Source organism: Canis lupus, chromosome 14 (assembly GCF_048164855.1).
Source record: "Canis lupus baileyi chromosome 14, mCanLup2.hap1, whole genome shotgun sequence".
In the NCBI taxonomy this organism is placed as follows: Eukaryota; Metazoa; Chordata; class Mammalia; order Carnivora; family Canidae; genus Canis; species Canis lupus.
Genome location: NC_132851.1, coordinates 26,203,947 through 26,229,425, shown reverse-complemented (window position 1 = coordinate 26,229,425; position 25,479 = coordinate 26,203,947). Strand labels below are relative to the sequence as shown.

The window sequence follows — 25,479 nt, the reverse complement described above, 5'->3', positions numbered from 1 at the left end:
CTGAAGAATTTTCAGCAGAAATGATTTACAATGGGATTTGTGTCAGCAACAGCACCCTGGTAACTGCTCAAAGGCTAAACTGGAGCAGAGAGATCCAGAGTGACACGATGTGCCAGGAGGCCACAGAAACATGAGTTTAGGCTGAGAGAGAGTGTTCCATCTGGACTTATTACTCCCAAAGCCTGTTTCTTCCACCTAAGTCCCTGCTCCGGGAGCATGCTTTTACCTGAAATTGTGTTTATTTCAATCTTCACTCCTGGGACCCAGCACTGGGTCAGTCAAAATGGGTGAGGGCTGGTAGGGAGACTTAAAAAACTTGGAACAGCAAATATTCCAGATTCCCTTTTTGTGGCTCTTCATAAGCCCCAGCCCTGGAGAATATCATACTGACTACTGGTAAGCCCTGGTTTAGATCCTGATGCTTGTTAGCCCTTACCTATTCTTTCATGTTATATCCTAGAAGCTTGTAACCCGCATGCCTCACTTTAGAGAGGAAATAGAAGCCCAGGTCAGTCAAATGACCTGCTTGAGGTTATCACCTGCAGTTAGTAGCAGGGTCTAAACCACGACCTCCACAGCCTAATGGCTTATTGAGATCTAAGGCTTAAAAGGCAATGTGGTACCAATAATAGTAGTTATCTTGCATCCTGAAATCCGTTCTTGGGTTGGTGAGAAACGATAGGGAGAGAGGGAAAAAGAGGTCAGGCATAACTAGTCTTGCTGGGCAGCAACAGAGGTAGCATCTGCATTATCAGGATGTTTGGTGGCCAGTGACAGACATCAAACTTTAGGTTAAACACGAGGGACAAATGACTGGGAACTTTATTTAAATGCATGAAGGGCTGAGTGGCAGCTGGTCTCAGGAAGAGTTAGAAGCACACAAACATTCCAAGCCACCTTCCATTCCTCATTTCTGCTTCTCTCTTCCAGAATATAATCACCTTTAGTCTTTCAAACTAGTTTCATCCATTTGGCAGAGGTAAACCAAGGGTGAAATATGGTGGCTGAGGAAACACAATCCTCACCTCTTACCTCTTCGCCCAAAAAGAGTATTTGTGTTTTTCCTTCCTTCGAAACTGAAAATACCCTCACAGGAAAAATTTGATTGACTTGGTTTATGATACAGGCCCCAACCCCATCAACCCTCTGAAGTCCTGTCACTAGAGGCCACCAATATGGCCATGTAGTTGCCATTGGGGGCAGTCCCAGAAGAAAAGGACCCAGGAGGTGAATGTCTTTACTACAAATGGCTTTACTGATGTCATAAATACAAATAACTGTATTCCCTTGCAAATATTTTAAAATTATTATCATTATAAGGATGGCACTGTTTTCTTTATATGATATCATCTTTTGCACATTTCTCTTTATCACCTATATGGATTTTTATTTAATATATATAAAACTTTTTCTCCAAATGAAATTGTAAAGGTAAAGAGAATGATAGCTTTGTGGTATGTTTTTCTTATTCCCCTGCAAGGCGTAGTACCCATTCACTACTTATAGGAACACTTGAACTCTGCAAATCCCAGTGCTGGGGGCAATTATACTAAAATGGACAAGCAGCTGACTGAGGACAGAGGAGGACACCTGGACTATGGGTGATATCCTACCAGTGAAAACAAATCCACAGTCATCCGTCAGATCCCTTCCCTGGAGAATATGCAAGAAAAGGACCAGGGATTATTTTCTAATTTGTAGCATGCTTGGTAAGTGGGAAGAAACAAGGAGTGGCCTGAGCACAGAGCATCGCTTTACTTGCCCTATTGAGGAGCTAAGAGGAGGAAAATCATGAAAGCAAGGGAAGGGGGTCAGAAATCATAGGCAATGCCAATGCCTAGTAACACTACAATACAAACAAGAACAAGGAATGATTTACCCTGCATGGGGATGCTGAGGAATGCTTTGCAGTGCTGACAGCTGAACAGAGTCCTTGAGGATGAATACAGGTTTTACAAGGAGACAAAGGAGGACAGGCAAAAATGTCAAAGGGAACTGCCATATGCAAGTACATGGCATGTGGAAGCATGAGGCATGTGTGCTAGGAAAGGCTGATTGTAAGGAAAATAAATCTACTTAACCCAACTAAAAGAAAAAGGGGAGGGAGGGATTGGGGCACCTGGGTGGCTCAGTCAATTAAGTATCTGACTCTTGATTTTGCCTCAGGTCATAATCTCAGGGTCATGGGGTTGAGCCCTGTGTCAGGCTCTGTGCTGGGCATGGAACCTGGTTGAGATTCTTTCTCTCCCTCTCCCTCTGCCCCTCCTGCCTCCCTCTCTAAAGAAAAACATAGAAAGAGAAAGAAAGGAAGAAAGGAAGAAAGAAAGAAAGAAAGAAAGAAAGAAAGAAAGAAAAAGAAAAAAGGAGGGAGGGAGGGAGAATAGGAAAAGAGGAGAGGAGAGGAGAGGAGAGGAGGGGTATGAAGTGTGGGAGAGACGAGGGAAAAAGCAGGGTGTTTGAGAGTGTAGTTTGTGTCCTGGGCATGGAGGGTGTCATACGTGCACTGGGGAATATGGCCATTCTATCTCTCACCGAGAAGTGGAAGTTCTCATCTTGCTTTTCTTTTATTTCATCTCTGCCCTTCTGCATGTGTCTGCTCTGTTCTAGTTTTGCTCAGAAGTATTATTCCATTTACTCATCAGTTGCATATGATTTGATGGCTGAATAATATTCCATTGTATATATATATCCTGGGGGGGGGGGGGGCAAGCAAAAATCTGGTTCATTGTGCAGCTCAAAGAAGAAATCCAACTGTCTCCTGGTCACCCTGGGGTCTGATTCCCTTAGATTGAGATGCATTCTTTGTTTGCTTAGTGCATCCCCTGTAAAAAGGGGGCCCCTTTAAAGTAGAAGGGCAGTAACATGGTGGATGAGTTAAAGACAGCATGCTTGGTAAATGGGGAGAAGCAACGATTAGCCTGAGTAGAGCATCACTTCATTTGCCCTGTTGGGAGGAGGAAAACCACAATGGAGCAGCATCAGTACCAGTATGAGTGACTCTAGATAGCAATAGGAGCAGTTATCCATCCAGGCAGCAGTGTTACAGTAGACAGTCAAGGACAACATGACAGTTAAAGAAGATCCAAGCAAGGGTGATGTCAAAGCTGAAGGGTTAAGTATCACTGAATTCAGTCAGCCTGACAGTGTGACTATAGGGTATTTACCCAGATGATGTCTTTCTTACCTGGGACCCCACTAAATGGATCACTAGCATATGTTCCACAGTGTTTTTCAAATTCCAGGTGGAAATTTATTATGGCTGAAAAGCCGGCAATGATCATTCCAACTCTCTGTGAGGCTCTTCTCAATGACCGTGGCCATGCACATATCTAATCTCATAATACAAGATAGGGCCCTCCCTTTCTACATTGTGTGAGCTGATATTTATGGGAAAACAGGCAGGCAGATAATTTTTCTTTTAAAATGTGCAGAGGCAGAAACAGGAACTTTATGTAAGAAAAAAAAGTGGTCTTAGGAATATGTTCTCATAAGAAACAGAAGATCCCTTGGAATCAGCTCTTCTGGAAGCTACAGAGCTCACGTCCTCTCTGTGTCCTGTTTCCTATACTGTTCAAAGCTGGCAGACAGAGGAAGAGCAGAAAGTCAGGCCATAAGCATCCCTAACTCTGAAACCCACATAGCAGTCTTCTCATTTTTGCTGGGAGTTAGATTTAAAGTAAAGCTTTTCTTTGATTTTTGTTTCTTTATTAATTTGGGGCCTGAGAGTTTCTTTATATGTTCAGGCAGAGGCGAGAAGAGACTGGGAAAGAGAAGAAAAACAAATGAGTCTCTCTTCAGTAGTTTTTCTAGTGCAGGAGCTAAGACATCAGCTCCGTTAGATTGGAGGCTGTTAGCAGCCCATTAACATTTAACAAACTTAAATGCAGTCAATTTCTATATAACCAAGAGTTAGATCCACCTCTTACTAGCCAATTGTTTTAATGTGGTGTTCACCTTGAGTTATGTTGGCCATTTTTGTCATGGCCAATTCTTACATTAGAAAGGATGGGTTTGTACCTTGTTATCTACAGGTAGAAGAAAGTAGTAAAGGAGAGAGACCCATAATCATTAAAACCACCACCATCATCAATGTTGTCGCCACCATCACCACCATCATTGTTGCCACTGACCCGCTGCCATATGCCAGGCCCTCATGTAAGGTGCACCATCTAGTAAAAGATGTACCTACCCTATAAGGTAATACCAGAACTGTCCCTACTTTGCAGATGAGTAAACTGAGCTCCTAGAGGTAGTATAAATTGCCTAAAGTCACTGAGATGTTAAGTAGGGGGCTTGGACTGAAATCCAAGTCTTTCTAATTCCAGATTCTATGTTCCCAACTAAGATGCTGCACATATTCTAAGGGATCTGAATCCTAGGACTGGTCAACTTCTGAAGAGTAAATCAGCTCAGAGAGCACTGGACTAAGAGACTGAAGGTCTGTGCTGTAGTCCCAGCTCATCAATAAATAATTGTTTGGCTTTGGCAAGGTTACTTACCACCTGGTCCTCAGCTTCTCCATCTGTACCATAAAGGGGTTGGACAGATTGATCTCAGAGTTCCCTTCCAGGCCTCACTTTCTGCAACATGGTAATGTTAGGGACTGCCGATTTGTATAGATGTCTTCCAAGCAAAAAAATTAAGTGGTCTCAGTTTCTGCATCTGTAAGTGGAAAGATTGAAATAATAAAGTCTCTGCTAAGAGAGGTCAAAATTCTGTCTGATAATTTTTAAAAAATATACTAATTGGGTTGATGATCAAACCTTGTGTTTAATCATTCCTAAGTCCAGCAAAAACTGCCACTCCCACACCCCTCAACCACAAGCAGGGGCACTCAAACCCCTGAGGATCTGCAGGCTCCAAAAGCCTGAAGCTGCAGAAGGATAAGCAATGCTTACTTTTATAATCACATTCTTTGCTTCATGAAAATGAATGGCTCTTCTACTAAATGGATCCTTTAAATAGCAATCTCTTTTAGAACATTTAAAAGTAATTTAATTTACTTCTTCAGAAACACATTTACCATACCAAGCAAGGCCCACCTTTATCTCCAACCAGATTTTTGAATAGTTACCAGTCTAATGGAAGCAGAGACATTTTATGCTTATAAGGAGAAAGATACAAATTTACTGATTGAAAGTATATTCATTGCCAGCCTATTTATTAAGCGCTGAATACTGGGCTAGGTCCTGGGGAAAAAAAAAAAAAGTCTGAGCAATACTGCTGTGGCAACTTTCCATACAAAAATTTTTGAATTTTTAAAAATTTAGTTTCAGAGGTAGGATTCAGTGATGCATATGAGTTGCATATAACACCCAGTGCTCATTAATTCAAGTGCCCTCGTTAATGCCTATCACCCAGTTATCACTTCCCTCCACCAACCTCCCCTCCAGCAACCCTGTTTGTTCCCTAGAGTTCAGCATCTCTTTTGGTTTGCCTCTCTCTCAATTTTCACCTTATTTGATTTTTTCCTTATTTTCCCCTATATTCATCTGCTTTGTTTCTTAAGCTCCACATAGGAGTGAAATCATATGGCATTTGTCTTTCTCTGACTTATTTCTCTTAGCATAATACCCTCTAGTTCCATCCATGTCATTGCAAATGGCAAGATTTCATTATTTTTGATGGCTGAATAATATTCCATTGTATATATATCACATCTTCTTTATCTATTCATCTGTCAAAGGGCATCTGGGTTCTTTCCATTTTGGCTATTATGGACATTGCTGTTGTAAACATTGGGGTACATGTACCCCTTGGAATCCCTATGCTTGTATCCTTTGGATATCTGGTAGTGCAATTGTTGAGTCACGGGGTAGCTTTATTTTTAACTTTTTGAGGAATGTCCATACTGTTTTCTGAGTGGCTCCACCAGTTTGCATTCCCACCAACAGTGTAAGAGGGTTTTCTTTTCTCTGCATCCTTACCAACATCTCTTACTTTCTGAGTTGTTCATTAACTATTGTAACTGGTGTGAGGTGGTATCCCAGTGTAGTTTTGATTTGTATTTCCCTGATGCTGAGTGATGTGGGGCATTCTTTCATGTGTCTGTTGATGATTTATGTGTCTTTTTTGGAGAAATGTCTGTTCATGTCTTATGCCCATTTCTTGAGTGGGTTTTTTGGAGGTGTTGAGCTTGATAAGTTCTTTATAGATTTTGGATACTAGCTCTTTATCTTATATGTCATTTGCAAATATCTTCTCCCATTCTGTATGTTGCCTTTTAGTTTTGTTGACTGTTTCCTTTGCTGTGTAGAAGCTTTTTATCTTGATGAACTCCATTTTTGCTTTTGTTTTTCTTGCCTTTGGAGACATGTCTAGTAAAAAGTTGCTGTGGCCAAGGTCAAAGAGGTTGCTACCTGTATTCTCCTCTAGGATTGTGATGAATTCCTCTCTCATATTTAGGTTGTTTATACATTTGAAGTTTATTTTTGTGTGTGGTGTAAGAAAATAGTCTAGTTTCATTCTTCTGTATGTGGTTGTCCAATTTTCCCAACACCATTTGTTGAAGAGATTTTCTTTTTTTCCATTGGATACTCTTTCCTGCTTTGTTGAAGATGAGTTGACCATAAAGTTGAGGGTCCATTTCTGGGTTCTCTATTCTGTTCCATTGATCTATGTTTGTTCTTGTGCCAGTACCATAATGTCTTGATGATCTCAGCTTTGTAATATATCTTGAAGTCAGTCATTTGTGATGCCCTCAGCTTTGGTTTTTGTTTTCAACATTACTTAGGCTATTTGGGGTCTTTTCTGACTCCATATAAATTTTAAGATTGTTTCAGCTCTAGGAAAAATGCTGATGGTATTCTGATAGGGATTACATTGAATGTGTAGATTGCTTTGGGTAGCAAAGACATTTTAACAGTATTTGTTCTTTCAATCTCTGAGTATGGAAGGTTTTCCATTTTTTTGTGTCTTCTTCAATTTCTCTCATAAGTGTTCTATAGTTTTCAGAGTACAGATCATTTGCCTCTTTCATTAGGTTTATTCCTAGGTATTTTATGGGTTTTGGTACAACTGTAAATGGGATCAATTACTTGATTTCTCTTTCTTCTGCCTCATTGTTAGTGTATAGAAATGCAATTGAATTCTGTATATTGATTTTAATATCCTGTGACTTTACTGAATTCCTGTATTAATTCTAGCAATTTTTGGGTGGAGTCTTTTGGGTTTTCTGCAGAGTATCATGTTATCTGTGAATAGTGAGAAAACCTTAACAGACCCATAACCAGCAAAGAAACTGAAGCAGCCATCAAAAATTTCCCCAAAACAAGAGTTCAGGGCCAGATGGCCTCCCAGTGGGATTGTATGAAACATTTAAAGAAGAATTAATACCTATTCTTCAGAAGCTGTTTCAAAAAATAGAAATGGAAGGAAAACTTCTAAATTCATCCTATGAGGCCAACATTACCTTGATCCCAAAACCAGACAAAGATCCCACCAAAAAGGAGACTTAAGACCAATGTCCACACAAAATTTTTAAGTCCAGTGTGTTGGTCGTTCATTTTTAAAGTATTAACTTAAAGCTTAATAAGTGCTATGAGAGGAGAAGTACAGGTTTTATGAATATGAACATACTGAGTGTGAGCATGTCATAGCAGATGTCTGAGATGAAGTGGTATTCATAGTAAGACCTGACAAATCAAAAGGAAATGGGTGAAAGCAGGTGAGTAGTTTGGAAGGAAAAATTGCCCCAGATGGAGTATAAAGCAAGCATAAAGACCCAGAGAAAACATGGCATCCTGAAGTAGTTCAATAGAAACATAAGACAGAATATCAAACAAATGAGATTATTCACGTGGGTAGGGACCGTCTCAAAAAGAGCCACAAGTCATCCTGAAACCCTCAGTCTGAGTTACCTTGAGCTAGTCACTTAAATTTTCTGATTCACAGGTTCCTAATCTGGAACAGGAGGAGTTTAGTGGAGACAATACCTAAGGTCCCTTCCCACTATGAAATTAAATGCCATAGCTAAAGGCAGGGGATAAGATTGGGGAATAACTTTATCTGAACTTCGGTGGAGATGTAGAGAGACCACGTTAGTTGCACTCATTTGTTTATTCAGTAGTAATCTGCTTAATATTTTTAATGTGCCAGCTACAAAATTAGTAATCTGTTAGATTCTGAAGAGGGAGGCATTATACAATTACATTAAATAATTATAAAAGTAATTATATAGTAAAATTTTATGAAGGGCAATAAGGTTCAGGATATCTACTGTAAGCCTGTAGAATGCACCATCCTACATGGCTAAACATTAGGAATGTGTCAAGAAGAAGGCAAATCACCATATGTCACTTCCATTCAGCACTACACAGGAGATTCTAGCCAATGCAATAAAACAAGAAAAAAAGTATAAAGATCAAAAGGAAGAACTAAAACTGCTACTTTTAGCAGAGAATAAGATAATCTAGGTAGAAAATCTCAGAATATTTCAAATAATTCTTTGGAACTAATAAGGTAGCTCATCAATGTTGAAAACATTGATGTAATAATAAATTATGATGTTATACAATTGTTACATCTGAAACTGAAAGTTTAAAATATACTTAGCCATTTATAATATAGGATCTGCATGATCTTTAAGGAAAAATTTATAGAACTTTTTAAGTACATTTAAAAACAACTAAATAAATTCGTGATAACCATATGTATTGGAAAAAAAAAACATATGTATTGGAGGAACCCACATAGGTATATGTCAGTCCTTCCCAAACTGATCTATAGACTAGATTCATTTCCAATCAAGATCATGAAAGCTATTCACAAACTTTGGAAACTTCCTAGCACTTATTTGTAATAGGAAACTGTTAAGAATACACATGACAAACATGATTTATATCAAAATTTATGAGACACCATAACAATTAGAACAGCATAGTAGTTGTTTAATAATAGGTAAAAATGACCAACAGAGAAAAATAGAGAATTCAGAAACAGATCCATGACTATTTGACACTTAAATATGATGAACAAGTGAGGAAAGAATGGAGTATACAATACACACTAGTGGAGAAATGAGTTATCTACTTTAAAAAAATGAGATCTCTACATCCACCTTATTCCAAAAGATTACATACGGAATAAAAATCTAAATGTGAAATATCAAATCAATACACTCTATACCTTAAACTTACCCAATGTTATATATCAATTATATCTCAATAAAGATGGGAAAAAAACTAAAAAGGTAATAAAATTTGAAAAAGTAAAATTTATGTATACTAAAATGTATAACAATTTTTTCATGCCAAGGAGTATATAATTTCTGGACCTGGTCACAAAATGTCTAAACCCTAAGGGATTTTGTATTCGCCTATATTAACAATTTAAATTTCCATTTAATAAAAGATAACACAATTTTAGAAAACCAAATCTCAAACAAGCTTTTGGGAAAATATTAGTATACAAATTATGTAAATAATTCTTATCCATCAATCCAAAAATGCAAATGACCAAATACAAAAGTGGGCAAAATTTATAAATAAATAAGTCAGATAAAGAAACATAAGTGGCCAAGGGACACAAAATGAATGATTAAATAAAAACTACAACTGCAGATTCAAATAAAAGAAGAAGGGAAAGAAGAGAAAAGGAAGGAAAGCAAACCTTGTAATATAAAATGTTGGTGAGGATGTGGAGAAATGGAACCTTTCCATGTACGTTGGATGGAAGCATAAATTAGGACAATCAATTTGAGAATATTTTGGTTATATCTAGAAGGTTAAAGATGAATATACACCCTAGAGAAATCTTATATAGAGAGTTAAGAATTCATCTACAAGAATGGCAATGTAGTGTGGTTAATAGAGGTGAAAAAGTGGAAACCGGCCAAATGCTCCCAAAGGGGAACTTATTAATAAATTATTGTATAGTTGTATAATGGGCACTAGACAACAGTTAATGTGGATGTTCTGTGCTACATGTGTCAACATAGATAAATCTAAATATCATAATGTTGCACTCATAGAAAAGCAAGTTGCAAAAAGATCATAATTACCCCAGAGGAAGGAGTGTGGTGAAGAAGAAGAATGGGTTTATGAAACCTATCTTTTACACAGAAATATTTTTAAACAACTTTAAAAGACATATTCAATTTCTGTGTTCCATATTTCTGTGATTACAAGGAAAACAGAGACTAAATAGTATCCACAGGATTCAGGAACATGAATGTCACTAATAGTTGAACTTGGCACAAGGTAATTGCCCACAAAAGTTTTTGAATGAACTGTTGTAAGCAAATGACTGAATGAAGGGATGCATGAACCCTCTACTACTAAAATACCAGCCCAGACTACTTGTCTGGGTGGAAGGAAAGAGGATGGAAACATGACAAGGTAGAGCACTGAGAGAGTCTTTCTTTCATAGGGTAAGTATACATGTGTATTGAATATTAGCAATCTACTCTGATGGAGCAAATTATGCCAATATTTAGTAGCTTAAAATAGCAAGCATTTATTATCTCAAGAGTTTCTCATGGTCAAGAATCCAAGAATGACTTAGCGGAGTGGTCTGACTTAGAATTATTTTTGGTTTTACAGTCAATATCAGTTTGGATTGCTGTCATCTGAAAGCTTGAATGGGGCTGGAAGAATTATTTCCAATTTTCTCATGACTGGAAAATTAGTTCTGATGGTTGGCTGGAGGCCTCAGTTTCTAAACCTGTGGCCCTCCCATAGGCTGCTGGAGTGTCCTGATGTAGCAGCTGCTTCCGCCCTGACAGAGTGACCCAAAACAGAACAAGCAATAAGCCACAATGCCCTTAATAACTTAGTCTCTGATTATCACACACCATCACCTGCACTTTATCCCATTTTGTAAAATCAAGTTGCATAGTGCAGCCTACACTCAAGAGGAAGGGAATGAAGCCTCACCTCTTGAAGGGAAGAGGGTCAAAGAATTTATGGACATATTTCAAAACCATCACAATATGTTACAAGCTCTTTGTGCTGTGAGGGATACAAAGTTAGATGTGATTTCTGCTGTCCAGAGTTTAATCTTGTAAAGCAATTAAATCACATGCAAGGCAGTTCACATTCAGGACCTAAAAGAATAGGGACAATAGATGGACTGATGACAAATAGTAAACAAAGATGGAAAGAGCCTTACCTCAAGTGGTCAGAAGGCTTTGTGGAGGGAAGAGGACAAGACCAGGATCCTGGAGTATAGACAGGATTATGAAGATTTTCCAAGCAAGGAACAGCAGTGATGAATGCTTGAGATGATAGAGACTATGCATTCAACACATATTTTATTTGCCTTTATTACAGAAGACACCAGATTGTGCTGAAATAGGTGCTTATGAAGATTTTCCCCAGATAGATTAAAATTCATACACCATCCTGAGAGCCTTTGTGTTCTCTTAGGGCCAGGATTGTATATTGTTCATTTCTGTGTCCTCAGGAGCTAATGCTACACTTGGCACCATATAAGTTGTCCACAAAAGTTTTTGAATGAACTATGTATTGAAAAACAGAGTGAACAAGTGAGCAAATGACTGAATGAAAGGATCCATGACCCTCTGTTCCTGAAATACTAGCCCAGATTGCTTGTCTGAATGGAAGAAAAGAGGATGGAAACATGACAAGGGCAGAGCATTGAGATTTCCTGATGTATGCAAAGGCCAACACATATCTACAATGAATGCCAGCCTCCACTCTCTCAGGGGCAGGGGTCACTCTCTTTGGTCTTCCAAATTTCCCAACACAGGCGGTCCAAAAATCTACCAACTTCTAACCTTCTGTCTCCATATGAAAAGATGACCAGGCATAGACGCTGCCTCTCTCTGTTCCCTATTACTCAGAATTTATAAGCATTCCCTATCCCTCAGGATAACTCTTTGTTAGCTTCTGATCCAGAGCTTCCCTATCCCTCAGGATAACTCTTTGTTAGCTTCTGATTCAGAGCTTCCCTGTGCCCCCAGACTAGCATTATCAAAGTGTGACCTGCATCTGAAGACAAAAACAAAAAACAAAAACAATGATGTTTTTGTGGGGGTCAGGGTAGGTCTGTGCTCTGATACACTGTCTCAGAGATGCATAATGTATGCTGGAAGCCATGAATATTCCAACAGTATAGAAATCAACTTAATATATATTTTTTTAAATTTGTTTTCCAAACTTGAGAATGATTTTTATTTTTTTAATTTTTTGAATAAATTTATTTTTTATTGGTGTTCAATTTGTCAATATACAGAATAACACCCAGTGCTCATCCCGTCAAGTACATACCTCAGTGCCCGCCACCCAGTCACCTCCACCCCCGCCCACCTCCCCTTCCACCACCCCTAGTTCATTTCCCAGAGTTAGGAGTCTTTCATGTTCTGTTTCCCTTTCTGATATTTATTCTAATATCAATCATAATCATTATCATCATAATAATGTATACCAACTGCTTTTGTTGGTGAGGCATGGTGCCAAGAACTTTATATGACTTACAAATAGCTTCTCAAAAGAACATTATTCCATGGAAATCCTACTGTTCCCATTTATAGATGAGAAAAACAATGCACAAAGAGATTAAACAGGTGACCTCAGGACAAAAAATAAATTAGGAAAGAGCCAAGACAGGTTTGAATCTATGTGTGCTTGATTACAGAGGCTGTGGTTTAACACCAAATAAATAATTCTGTGCCAGAGAAGATTTTTGTGGAAAAATCTTGTGCCCTACCTGTTCTTTGAGTACGTCCTCCTTCTTCCTTACCTCATCCCTTGTTGATGTGTCCCCTCTTACCTCTCATTAGCGACCATCTTCTAGTCATCTTTCCAGGTTTTCCTGCTTCATTGTAAGCTCTCAACAAATATCCCATGAATGGATATATCCTACCATGAGCAAAATCATACAAACATATATGTGTGTATCTTGCCAATCCAACACTTTCAGAGGTATCACTGTTAAAGAATATTTTATGTTTCCTCACAAAAAAAATTAAAAGAACCCATGCTGAGCTTCCTGACTGCCTCATTACCATATTCAATGTTCTGCATTCTAGAAGGGACCCTGTACACACTGTTCAGCTGATTAGTCCTCTCTCCACATTATTAAAAATGAGACACAGCCCCTTCCAGTGCAGCTCTCGATTAGATAGGATTTTACACACGAAGTTACACAGACACACGGACACACAGCAACACAAATAGACACACACACACGCACATACAGGTATCATAATGTCAGAAGGGCTATCAGGAAAATCTCAATGCACCCGTCTTTGCATTCACAAGAAGCAAATGAACATCAAATGGACCTGGGTTGATGAGCAGTTCTGAAATGGCAGGTGGTAATGAGCTTGTTAATTATTATCTAGCCACCCCTAGCTAGCCATCCTATCTGGCAACCTGGAAGATATGTTCCATCTCACCTTGAGAAGCCTCCAGTGCCTCTTCTCAGATAAAGACTGTCAAGCTGGTAACCTGAAAAATCTCTCCAAGTGACCTTCGGGTATCTAGGCTAATAAAGGAATTCAATGTGAAATATTAATGTCCCTCATTGAATGTGAACTTTTGACTGTGTCAAAGCCCTCACCAGCCTTCTCCACATGGTCCCTGCTTTCTCTGTTTTATTGTTATTGTTATTGATATTATTCAGCCAGAATTCAGGCTGCCCTCCCAAAGCACTGTTACTCCCCCCTGGAAAGTCATTTATGTGCATCTTATAGCCTCAGAGATGATTAAAGGATGATTTCTATTCCCGTTTAGTCATTTGTCATTTTGCCTTGTATCATAAAAGTCTAGGGTGGTTTCCAGGGAGATTTAATCAAGTGATTGGAGTGGAATTTTACAAGATGTCTCTCCAGAGATAAGGTGGGGTTGGGGGGATGGGAGAAGCATAAGCCTGAGTCAGACTGGAATTCCCACCATTTCCTGAGAGTGCCATCCTGATCAAGCCCCTCCCCTTTGCACCTTGGTCACCTCATCTGTCGAATGTTATGATCAGTGAGCTTATATTCATAAACACACTCAGCAGGTGCTCCATACGTGAGTGTTTCCTTCCCTACTCACCTCTAAAGAGGGACTCCGAGTGCTATCATTGCAGGAGTGTCTGTGACTCAGGTGAATAAAGTCTGGCACCTGCAGAAGCCCAGCCAACTAGGCTAGGATGGTCATGGAGATGATTACAGGGGCTGACGGCAAAGCTTTCAGCATCCCTTTGGGGGAGGGGTGGTTGATGTGCACTGCAAGGAAGTTCATATCCAGATGGGGTGCAGCATCCTTTTCTGTCTCTTGAAATTATGTACTCCCTAAAGTCCCCAAATCCTTGTAGCCATGGCAACATGAGAATGACCAACCTAGATAAAGCTCTGGCCAGCTTCACTGGCCCATTGTTGGCCCATTGTTTTGAAACCAATGAGAGGCTAAGGGACCATCTCTGAATGGGAAAAGATGTTGGTTCCCATGGTCCAGCTGGGAGGTAACTAATACTGTAAGTGGCAGTCTTTTCGGAGGGGGGGGGGGTGCTGAGGAGCTGTAAGATGGATAAGACACAGCCCCCATATGTGCACATGTGAGGAGGGCTGTCCCAGGACTGCATGTGCCACGCTATGAATTTGGTATAGAGAGAGGGATGCCTTCTCCAAGAAACAATGTGATTTGAGGCTAAGCCTTGAGAAACACACCGGAGTTACTAGACAGGCTGCCTAGACTGAGGGGAGAAAAAGAATCCAGGGAACAAGTGTGAGAGGAAAGCTAGGAAGATAACTTGGGCCTCACATACAATGCTAAGAGGTCCTGCAAAAGGTTATCGTGGAAGTAGATTTAAGCAGAGCACAACAGGATCAGATGGGTTGTCCTTTCCTTTATATTTTAGAATTTTATTAACAAGCTTACGGTCTTAGGGAAACTTCTATTAAACATGTATATTGTTCCTGAAAATTTATAATGTATTTTACCATACATTATGGTATTTATTATTTAGTGAGGGTATGTGTAACACATCTAATACAATGAGACATCATTTAGTGCCCTATGAGTGGAAACAAAAGCCACCTATTCTCAGATATTTTCCTTCCTGTTTCCACCGGATTTAAAGGTCCTGCACCTGGAAACTGACCGATTTTTACCAGTTATTTATAACCATATTTAGTAATTTGTATCAGATACTTAGGGTTTTGCCTAATTTGTACTATGAAAAGTGGGACTGCAATAAGTATCCCTATCTATGCCCCCTACTAAATATATGCAAGAGTTTTTCTGGGTATAAAGGGATGCTTGTGTACAATGTTACCAGATAGTGCCCAATAGCTATTTTATCCTAGTACATGGTATAAGGTTTCAGTTTCTCTCCATCATCCCAGCTCTTGGAATAATTATACATTTTTATTTTTGCCATTCAGTGCAGAGTGGTAGCTCTTTGCCATATTAACTGTGTTGCCCCTAATGATTAGCCAGATCAAGTATTTTTCATACGCTTACTCATCACTCCTGTTTCCTCTTCTATGAACTCCATGTGCACAACCTTTGTGGATTATTTTACTTAGTTGTTCTTCTTTTCCTTACTAATTTGCAAAATTTATTTATGTATTCTGGACTCTAATCCTTTGTTGGTTAAGTGTGTTATAAATATAATCTCCCAATCTGTGGCTTGTCTTTTAACTTTGCATGGTGTCTTTCAATTATGCAGGAGTTTTTAAAAATTTTAAGGTGGTTTAAGGTTATTGTCTGATGGTGATGGCAAACAAATTTCAGAAAGTCATGGGATCAAACTCTAAATTCCAAGCCCTTGTTTAGGGCTGCACTTCCAGGGAATATCTAAATCAGAAGTCAACATCATGCTCTAAGAACTGCAAATAAAGATTCATAGTGCCATAAATTTCCTCTTCTATAGGCCCTGGACCTGCATGACTCAGTTAAAATGCAAGGTTCAAAAATGAATGTCCTGTTTTTATTAAACCCAGAGGTTAGTGGCAGAAACATTTATCATTTTATAATTCTCTCAGAACCATCCAGTTTAGAGTGCACCCACAAAAGTAACCCTAATGAAATTATCTTTGAAGGAACCCAGTTTACTCATTTGGAATTAAGACTATATGATCTCTAAGTTTTCATTCAACTTAATATTCTACGGGCTGAGGTAAAAGTTTTACTAACAGAGTCCATTAGTGAGTCTTACAAGAGAACACAGTGGTCTTAGAGACGCACCTTTAATTCTTTAATTCATTCAATTACATTTTAAACAAAAGTACATTGTATTTTTATTATGTTGGTACCAGTTAAATTGAGAGAATAGAGTGAACAGGACAGACCTGTTGAGAGCAAATATATTGAGTTTACAAAGTAAATGCAGAAATGCTGTGGGTGGATGACGGGAATGCACACAGTATGCACCATCTTAGCTGGTGTGAGGGTCCATGCAAGACCCTTTTAAGGAAGTAACATTTGAGTAAAAGACCTGGCAAGACCCTCAGGAACTAGTCTGGTCAGAGACAGACAGAGACAGAGAGATTGAGATGGAGATGGAGATGACACAAGCAGCAACAGTGAGAGGGAACACAGCCAGAGGTGAAGCTGGAGAGGAAGGCATGAGGCAATTAAGACCTAAAAAGCCACATCAGGAAACCTGGGACTTATCCTTAGTGCAAAGAAGAGCCATGTGGAAAAAGTTAAGTGGTGTTTTGACAGAGTCAGTGGCTAAACCAGAGGAGTAACATATAATGTACAGATTTAGGATCTCTTAGGATCAGTACATGATGGACAAGCAGCGAGGGGAAATCAGGTGCTCTTGATGATGATCCTGTAACTGAACTCTGGCTCCACGATAATGCTGTGTAACAACTACTCCAAAAACCAGTGGCTTCAGCCATAATCATTTATTTCATTAAGTCAATTGCAGATTGCCAAGAGTTGGCTGCTGGGTGTAGGCATGGTTCATCTGCTTCAAACTGTGGACCCAGAGATCCTGGTTCCTTGCTGAGGTTTGGACTCAAGTCTACTCCATGTGCGTCTACTTATTCTAGGGTTCAGTCTGAATGGGTATTCATTACCCTGGGGAAGCCCTTCTCATGGCCTGGGCAGAGATTCCAGGGAGCAAGTGGAAACACAGAAGGCTTCTCGAAGCCTAGGGTTACCTTGGCACGCTATCACTTCCTCCTCTTCTATGGTCAGTTCCACCTTCTTATTTCTGATAAACTATATATAACATAAAATTGACATTTTTAAGGGCATAGTTCTGTGGCTGGCTTATCCCACCTTATGGCCTTCAAGGGTCATCAGTGTTCTAGTATATGTCAGAATCTCCTTCATTTGTAGGGCTGACTAGCATTCCATTGTGTGTTTATACCACATTTTGTTTATCTGTTCTTCCATCAATTAACACTAGGGTTGCTTCTACCTTTTGTCAATTGTAAATGATGCTGCTATGAGCACAGCTGCACAAGTTATGCTTGAGTCTCTGAGTCTCTGAGTTCAATACTTTTTTGATGTTTATCTAAAGGAAGAATTGCTGTATTATGGTAATACTGCTTAATTTTTTGAGAAACTGTCACACCATTTTATAGAGTGGCTATACGATTTAACATTTCTACTAGCAATGCGCAAGTGTTCCAATTTTGCCACATCCAACATGCATTATTTTTTTTAGTTTTTTTGGTAATAGCAATACTAATGGATATGAAATGGTATCTCATTGTCGATTTGGTTTACATTTCTCTAATGATTAGTAATTTTAAGCATCTTCTCATGTACTTACTCATCATATATATATATATATATAAAATTTGAAGAAATGTCTATTAAAGTACTTCACTAACTTTTAATAGAGGTATTTGTCTTTTTGTTGGTGGTGTGTGGGGTTGTAGAAGTTCTTTATATATTGTAGTTATTAATCTTTCATCAGATATGTGATTTGAAAATATATTCTCTCATTCCATGGGTTGCCTTTTCACTTAGATGATACCATTCTTTGATGCACAAAAGTTTTAGTCTTGATAAAAATCTAATTTATCTGTTTTTTGTTTTGTGGCTTATCCTTTTGGTGTTATGTCTAAGGGATCATTGCCACATTCAGCATCATGAAGATTTTTCCCTTGACTTCATCACTTTTTTCCTATGTTTTTTATTTATTTATGAGAGAGAGAGTGAGAGAGAGAGTGTACTTACTCATGGGGGAGACAGAGGGAGAGAATCTCTGGCAGACTCCCTGCTGAGCATGGAACTGGATATAGAGCTTGATCTCACTACCCTAAGATCAACACCTGAGGCAAAATCAAGAGTCGGATGCTTAACCAACTGAACCACCCAGGCACCCCTGACTTCATCTCTTTTAAGGGAAGAACTACTAAGTTATATGGCAAAGGGTGTGGGTAAAAGGAGTTAAAAATCAATCTGCATAACTCCCTTCTTTCTTTCAGGTGCTCACTGTCCTAATACCCTTTACTCGTTCTGTCCACATGCTTCTGTTCTTAGGAAGGAACCCAGCCAACTCTGAGGTGACAGTGATGAAGTCTTGTCTAAAATAACTGCAGTCCCAGGGATACTTTAATTTCAACCATGGGAAGAAATCTTAAAGGAAAAAAGACATACATTTGGCATTTTCTCACCTCTAAGTATGTGACAGAAACACTGCCACACCCTGAAGCCATAAATCAGAAAACTGCCCCAGTGGCCCACCTGCCACCTTTTCTGTATTCCTGCCTTTAGCACCAAACTGCTTTGTGAATAAAAGTTACCAGGACTCCAGTACACATAGGCTATGATAGAAAGGTGGCCACTAACTTAGCAGAACTTATTAGTGAAATAGGCAAACAAAATTCCTATAACTCTCATAAAGTTGATTCCCTCTTCAGAGAAGTGTGGCCTGGCCCCTCCTCTCATGTAACGGCAGGTAACTACTTTTCCTTCTCCTCCAGCTTTTGTTCAAGTTATATTTACACTGTATGATTTATTCCATAAAACAGAAGATATTTTCAAGAAGTCTTCTCCAAGTTTTGCCAAATCTTTTTACATTACATAATCTAGATAATAAAACAAGGTGCTTTCTTCCTGTCTTCTACATGTAAAGTCACAATGCTGAATATGGTATTTCAAGCTATGCTCCCTTACTACAGACTCTGATTTTATTTCTCCACCATCATCCTAAGGTGCTCTCTCTCTCTCTCTCTCTCACACACACACACACACATACAGTCACAAATCATTGGTTCATAAAGCAGAGGGATTGGAAAAGGGTTTTCCTGTTTATTGGTATTTGTTTTGTTTTGTCACAGAGAGTGCAGACTACGTACATCAAGCTTTATGTGTATGATGGATGGAGGATGGGATTAGAAGGGGTAGCAATGAACCAAGCAGGCTGTGGGAGGACGTGGGTGGCGGCGGTGGGGGGTGGGGTGGGAGGTTGTGTCTGGAAGGGCTGGAACTGACAGGTAAGGGTGAGTTTATTGCTGACACAAGCTAAGGAAGAAGCTGGGTGAAAGGTACATAGCTGGTGAGATAAGTTCCATCCACCATCTATTGTAAGTCCGTGTCAGTCCACCCATTGAAGTGTGCTGTGAACACACAGTTGTAGGTATAAAAGCTGAGTGGCCTCTCCTGTGGTCAGGATGATAAAAAAAAATCCCAGAGAGGATTAGGGATAATGTAGAGTCTCTCTCTCTCTCTCTCTCTCTCTCTCTCTCTCTATATATATATATATATATATATATATATATATATATATATATATGAGTGAGGGTAGAGTAAAAGCTTTTTATGCCTAATTTGTTGCAGAAATTATTCAAGAATCACTCAACTGTGAAAATATGGCCACTGAGACACTGCCAAGGTTAGTATGAACCATTAGGATCCACTGAGCAAATGCTAGCTATGTAATCAAAAACTGTGTGGTTGAAGCTTTAGCTTAAGTACAGATTTTTCTCGTCCCCAGTTTTAATGAGGGAATGGTGTGGGGTGGGGGTGGGCACGGGCTGAGGTGACCATGTTGCAGGTAATTGTGCTGAGCTGGATAATGTGCTTCCTGGTCTCTCTGTCAGAGAGCTTTTATTTTATTTTATTTTATTTTTTATTTTATTTTATTTTTATTTATTTTATTTTATTTTATTTTATTTTATTTTATCCCTCTCTCTTCTATCCCTCAGGACCTGAATATTCACCTCAAATTCTACACAAAAATGACAAAGGGACACTGGTTTTGCTGGGGTTTTACTGGAGAGCTAGGAGTATTCTCTTTTTCATTCATATTGGTCGATTCTTGGCTAAATAAAAGGGCATAAAAAAAGAGCTAAACAAAACTTGAAAAGCAGAAATAAGGGGGAAGGGGAGCCAAATGGTCTCACGTGGACTATGAATTAATTGGTGTCACCAGAAGCAACTCATTTGATAACTCAGTGAATATTCTAGCAAGGACATATTTCACATTGTCCCCAAATTTATAATTATGCTTACTACACTCCAATGGAAATCTCTCCCCAGATTTTATACTCTCTAATGGCCATGTAATAAAAGGTAATATATATTCTTATACTAAGCAATAAATAGGGAGCACTCAGCAGTACTCTGTTCCTGAGGAAATCTCAGGTCTTCTGGGATGCATATTTGTTCACACAATAGGGAGACACAAATCAACATGGTGGCCAAGCAGACACGGGGTGAGTGATGGCTTTAGCTCCTAATGAAACCAAACCATGAAAGGCATTAGAAAGATTGATTGGCATTAAGTTAGCTGCCAATGTTAGCCGGGGTACCCCAGGCTGTAATGAAACTGCCAGGAGTTATTTATGGAGACATAGGGCTTGGGGTATAAGTTATGTCCAGCAGACTGGTCTTACAGACACACACTTGAACCTCCACAATGAATGGAAAAGCATATGCCCATATTCCATGGGGCTCCTTCATGCTGGTTGGGATGGCATGCTTTCCCAAGTATTTGTACCAGCCTAATAAGGGAAAGTTCCCAACTAGGAGGAAAATGGGCCAAGGTGAACATATAGCTTGAGAATGTTGACTTTAGGTTGGATAAGGAAAAGGTGTCAAAATCAACTCTAAATAATTGCTGATAAAAGAAAATCAAATAAATGCACACACACATATAAAATCATGCCCTTATCTAAGTCAAGAGATGAGATGTATACTTATTTTCAATGTTTGCTAATCTTTTCTGGACGTAGCTTCTTTCTTAAGGGCTAGAAAGGAGAAAGAAAAAGAAAACCAGCTTTGATCCTGGGTAATGCAACCAGGTGTTCAAGCTTTGGGGGCAAAGATCAGAGGAAGAAGGATGAACAGTGGATTTGGAAAGGGGAGTGGAATAACTCCAATATTGTCACGTTCTCCAACCCAGCTTTAAGGCGGTGGTGGTGTTCCACTTTAAGGTAAATGTGGAAAAAAAATTATGGGAGCATATTGAAAAATAGGACTTCTCAAGAGCCACTAGGAGCATGATTACACAAACTATAGTGTGGCCAAGAGACTGGAAATGTCATCCAATTAGAGAGTCTCTTTAATTTCCTGCTTTACTGGCTCCTACTGAAGAGAAAGGGGAAATGGTGTGTAGGCTTCGTGATCTAGAAGCTGACTCTCTTTTAATTTGTTGCCTCCTATTCCGCAAAAATGTAAAATGTTGTGGAGGAACCTGGGCACCTGAAGAGACAGGCCAGGTCACCAGTGGATACTGCAACAGCAGCTCATGTCTCTGAGAGGAAGGAAGAGAGGCCAAGGAGACAACGAGGAATGGGCCCAGCAGAGTTCAATGCTGCGAGTTCCTTTCAGGGCTCCCTCAAATAGAGACCCTGTGACGGGGACTTGGGGTGGGTAGTTTACTTGGAAGGTGTTAACAAGAAACATAAAAGAGGAAGTAGGAGAGTAAAAAAGGGAATAGAGAAAAGCCAAAAATCTGAGAAAATGTATTGAATACATTTAGGAATCAACCCACTAGGGGACAAAGAGATTGGGCCATTGACCCACTGACTCCTCTTCTCCCTTAATTGAAAATTATTCCCACAAGATATTTCCAAGTCACTGATACTTGTGTTGGAACAAGCTCTGAAATGTCACAGAAGCCAGCAGATGAGAACAGAGATGAAGGGTCTGCAGGTGGCAAGCTATCGGCAGGCCAGGCACTGCCAACCAGAGCACCAGGTGAATTCAGGAGGGCCAAGGGGTTATGGACCAAACACATTATAATTCAAGTCATCCTGACTCATAATCTGAAAAGGCTGGATCTGGTGAGTGGGGCTAAGAATAGTCTTCATGAGGTAGAGGTGTCTGAGTGAGGCTAGTGAGAATGGAACCAGACATACAGATGCCAATTAAAAATCAAGGGTGTTATGCTATATGTTGGCAAATTGAACTCCAATAAAAAGAATTTAAAAAATAATAAAATAAAATAAAAAATCAAGGGTCTACTGGGGAGCCTGGGTGGCTCAGTTGGTTAGGCGTCTGACTCTTGGTTTCAGCTTGGGTCATGATTTCAGGGTCCTGATATCGATCCCTGAGTCAGGCTCTGCACTCAGCACAGAGTCGGCTTGTCCCTCTCCTTCTGCTCCTCCCCCTGCTCTCTCTCTTTCTCTCTCTCATAAATAAAATCTTCAAAAAAAAATCAAGTCTATTAACATGACTTGATTTTTGCATTAACTCTTGCCCAAGAAGATGAAACTATTTTTTGGGAAGGTAGTAGGCTGAGAAAGGGCCTACTATATTAGGTTCTAGGGCTGCTGTAACCAATTACCACAAACTGAGTGGTTCAAAAACAAAACCCACAAGAATGAGAGATGTATTCTCCTATAGTTTTAGAAGCTAGAAGTCCAAAATTAAGATGTCAGCAGGGCCATTTGTTCTTCAAGCCTCTAAAGAAGCTTTAGTTTCTGGTGGTTCCAACTATCCTTGGCATCCCTTGGCTTATAGACACATTATTCCAGTCTTAGCCTCCATCACCATAAGGTGTTCTGTCTTCCTTGTCTACATCTGTGTCTTGGTTTCTCTTCTTAGGGTTCTCCCTAAGCCAGTATGACCCGTCTTTAGGGTCCTCCCTAAGCCAGTATGACCTCATCTTAACTAATTACATCTGCAAAAACCTTGTTTCCAAATTAGGTCACATTCTGAAGTTCCAGCTGGACATGAATTTGGAGGATCCAATACACCAACTAAAAGACATCCATGTCAAATCTCTGGAACCTATGAATATTGTCTTATATGGCAAAAGAATGGATATTACCTTAAATGGCAAAATATGTATTTGAATTAAGGATTTTGAGAGGAGGAGTTTATCCAGGATTATCTGGAGGGACCTAAGTGCAATCACATGTACACTTCCAGGAGCGAGGCAAAGAGTATTTTGAGAGAGACACACTCATAGAGGAGCAGGCGATGTGGTGAACCACACATAGCAGAGGAAGATGGAACACAAGCTAAGGAATGCCAGTAGCCCCAGAAGCTGATTCTCCCTTCAGTCCTCTGGATAGAGTGGTGTCCCCAACAGCTGCTAGGATTTAGACTTGTGGCCCCCAGAACCGTGAGAGAATAAATTTATATTGTGTCAAGTCACCCAGTTTATTACAACAGCCTCAGAAAGCTAAAATAAAGAACTTCCTGAGGACCATTAATTTGATGTTAGAGTATTCCACTTTGCCTTAGGGGAGTAAAGACCCATTCTTGGTGCAATAAATAACATCAAACAACTGTCTCTTTAAGATTTACTTTAAAACTACCAACCCCACCTAGCTCTAGTCACTCATCTTTAATTATTCTGTACCTATCTGTCCAACCCAATAATGCCCCTGCATCAAATGACCCAGTATAAACCTAACCCCATAAATTACTTCCTGTGCCTTCTCATTTCCAATAAATCTATTAAGATTTACCAAGGTAGGGGGGATCCCTGGGTGGCACAGCGGTTTGGCGCCTGCCTTTGGCCCAGGGCGCGATCCTGGAGACCCGGGATCGAATCCCACATCGGGCTCCCGGTGCATGGAGCCTGCTTCTCCCTCTGCCTGTGTCTCTGCCTCTCTCTCTCTCACTGTGTGCCTATCATAAATAAATTAAAAAAAAATTAAAAAAAAAAAGATTTACCAAGGTAGTGATCTCCCTTACTGTAATATTTTGGGGATGCCAGCTTTCAACACCTAGCAGCATGGGATACAGGCTTAGTAGTAAACAAGGGCAAAACAAAGGTTTGAGACTCCTGCCAAGACATTAAGTCTCCATAGATATTGAGAAGATTGATCTGTAGCCTCTGAAATAGTGATCTCCAAATGTGGCAGCACACCTTCATTGGTAAGTGATTTTTAAAATTACAAATATCTGACATATGTATTTATGTTTATTTTTTCTAGAAAGTATTTACAATTTCTACCTTTGAACAAACACACAGGGATGCCCGGGTGGCTTAGTGGTTGAGCATCTGCCTTCAGCTCAGGGTATGATCCTGGGGTCCTGGGATGGAGTCCCGTATCGGGCTCCCCACAGGGTGCCTGCTTCACTCTCTCCCTCTGCCTATGTCTCTGTCTCTCTCTGTGTGTCTCTCATGAATAAATAAATAAAATCTTAAAAAAAAAAGCATAGACAAAAATACAAAATGTAAAGGTTTGAAATAGAAATAAAATGAAAGCAACTGCTTTAAAATGATTTAGGAAGATTATGAAAAAACTTTGAAATATGCAAAAGATCACTAGGTATCTTTTCGGTGGAATGCTGAGCATTATCTCACAAACCCTCCAGAGTTATCTGATTCTTTAGAGCTTTACACCTTTGACTATCTTGGACTCAGCTGTTTTACAACTCTGTAAATTGTAAAAAACTGATGATAATGCAATCATTTTTTTGCCCAGAAATGCAAATGCAGAATTTTGTCCAGTAGAGATACAATTGATTTGTGTCCTATAGAAATATACAATTTTCTGTGCTCTAGGATATTAACCAGTTTTGTAACTATTAGGAAATTCATTTTAGCATTTCTGCCTGACTAAAAAATGTCTACTTTCCAGATTTTCTTTGGACTAGATTAATCAATTTATGGGTTCTCCCATTAATTGATAAAGTAAATAAAATCTTTGACACACATTCACTTTACATATTTATGCTGGTCATAATTTTATCTTTAACAAAGTATTCTTTAAAAAATGAATAAATATGTCTTTTTAAAAAATTATCTTTTAACAAATGAAGATAAATATGTCTTTTTTAAAAAAATCTTGATTTAATACTTTGTGATACACTTTAATCTTTTGTGATGCACTCAATTTGAATGTCTGATTCTACATTTAGTTAATTTTGATACTTGGTTTTAATGGATGCTATAGCTGGAAAATTACCTTCGTAGAGATGAGTTGCTCCAAATGTGGTATTACGATGGTCGTTATTCACTCCCACTTCAATTATGCAAATATCTGTGACAAAACAACAACGTCTCTCTTCCCTGATCTTAATCAGTTATTTTTGTAAACTGATAAGAATATGTTGTTTTTCTGTGTAAAGTATGTGTATAATCAAATGGGTTCATATACCACTGAAACTTGTTATTTAAAATATTTTTAAATGGGTTAAAAATGTAGTTTCCCAG

General features: G+C 39.2%; 2 long non-coding RNA genes across 5 annotated transcripts in view; one reads left to right on the top strand and one right to left on the bottom strand.

Annotated features, from left to right (window-relative positions):
- The window catches only part of LOC140603401 (uncharacterized), a 79,322-nt gene extending 65,063 nt beyond the window's left edge, over positions 1-14,259 (bottom strand). For both annotated transcript variants that reach the window (XR_012006379.1, XR_012006378.1), the window contains exons 1-4: positions 14,001-14,259; positions 13,361-13,449; positions 12,733-12,821; positions 4,500-4,662 (exon numbers count right to left, since the gene is read on the bottom strand). This is a non-coding gene — a long non-coding RNA (uncharacterized lncRNA). The remainder of the gene's footprint in view (positions 1-4,499; positions 4,663-12,732; positions 12,822-13,360; positions 13,450-14,000) is intronic.
- Positions 14,260-14,313: 54 nt separating this feature from the next.
- LOC140603400 (uncharacterized) lies at positions 14,314-23,960 on the top strand. Of its 3 annotated transcripts, XR_012006377.1 has the most exons (5): positions 14,331-14,421; positions 18,399-18,538; positions 19,698-19,752; positions 21,095-21,295; positions 23,013-23,960. It is a non-coding gene; the product is annotated as an uncharacterized lncRNA (long non-coding RNA). The 3 variants fall into 3 exon arrangements; XR_012006376.1 differs by lacking the exon at positions 21,095-21,295 and having other exon boundaries at positions 23,013-23,959; XR_012006375.1 differs by lacking the exons at positions 18,399-18,538; positions 21,095-21,295 and having other exon boundaries at positions 14,314-14,421; positions 23,013-23,958.
- Positions 23,961-25,479: the final 1,519 nt, after the last annotated feature.